This window comes from Austrofundulus limnaeus, unplaced genomic scaffold (assembly GCF_001266775.1).
Source record: "Austrofundulus limnaeus strain Quisiro unplaced genomic scaffold, Austrofundulus_limnaeus-1.0 Scaffold1254, whole genome shotgun sequence".
NCBI lineage: Eukaryota > Metazoa > Chordata > Actinopteri > Cyprinodontiformes > Rivulidae > Austrofundulus > Austrofundulus limnaeus.
The window spans coordinates 29,680-30,977 of record NW_013953656.1 but is presented as its reverse complement, the minus strand read 5'-3'; positions in this window follow the sequence as shown (position 1 = coordinate 30,977).

Genomic DNA, 1,298 nt, shown 5'->3' with positions numbered 1-1,298 from the left:
AAGCTGCTTATATTGGAGATTTAGTGGAGACGGGTCATTTTGACCCGGAGGACAAAGGGTGTATACAGAAAATGAGGACAACAGGAGGGTTAAATTGATCACAATGATTTAGTTCACTGTTTTATTCTGAAATATATACAATTGTGTACACATACTGTATGTTTCATGCTGCATGTTTCCATCTGCTTCCCAAACAGAATGGTACATTCTGACAGCATTTGTGTGTAAATAAATCATTATATTGATTATTATACCTGGGATTTCAACAAAATTATTCCACCCTATGGTTTCTTATTTTGAAAATACAGATGCTGTGCTTGTTCCTCTTCCTGTTGATGCGATGTGATCTCTGTAGGTTGACTCCGGAGCAGCTCTGGCRTCTGGYAAAAATAGGATCGGATCTAATTTCGGTAGAATCGTCTGGTGATGATCCTTWGGGAAGGGGTACTGTCAGAATCGGTCTGGTGTTCTTAGAGTTTATTATTTTTATCCCTTTGTTTCTTTATGATATTTTGTTTATGCTTTGCCTTATTTTCCAGAGTTTAGTTTTCTCTGTGTAGCTCTGCTCCTACCCAGCCCACCTGTACCTGGTTATCTCTCCTCAGGTGTTTATCATTCTGTTCATCAGCATTTCCCTTTAAATGTTTKTCGTCCCTGTGGATCTAGCAGTGGAGGATTCCTGCTTGCACTTGGGTTTCAATTGATACACTGCACATTGTGATAGTGGCTAAACAAATCTTTTTTTATTTTAATTTATACAATACTTTTCAAGTACATCAAGTGCTAACCCTCACAATGTTCTTTAACTTTATGACAGTGGTCCTTGGGGGAAATCTACCACTCTGCATAACTAGTCAATCTTTTAGACTTAATCTAACTTGACCTGAAATAAAAAGTCTAATTGAAATGTCTTTTTTAAACTTGTAGTGATTAGTACAACTACACTTCTTACTGTATAACCACTGTTATAAGGAAAATTCACAGGTTCTTCTGTTTAAGGAAATAAACACCTCTCTGTGTAAATATGAGGACACACAAATACGTCAGACTTTAGTCAGGGAATTCAAGTTGATCTGGCTGTAAACGAGATCATTTATTATAGAATCAAAACAAATCACTAATGTACAACTTATTGTGAACAATCAAATTTTGTTGAGAGTTAAATCATCAACAAAAACAGGTACGTGCCGCACTAATTAACTGTCGATATGACAACTCTAAACAGCAGAACTTCAGGTTTAAAGTCTTGAGCTGTGTCCAAAACGGCAGGACGGGTCCTCCGGAGGACCCAGACTCCC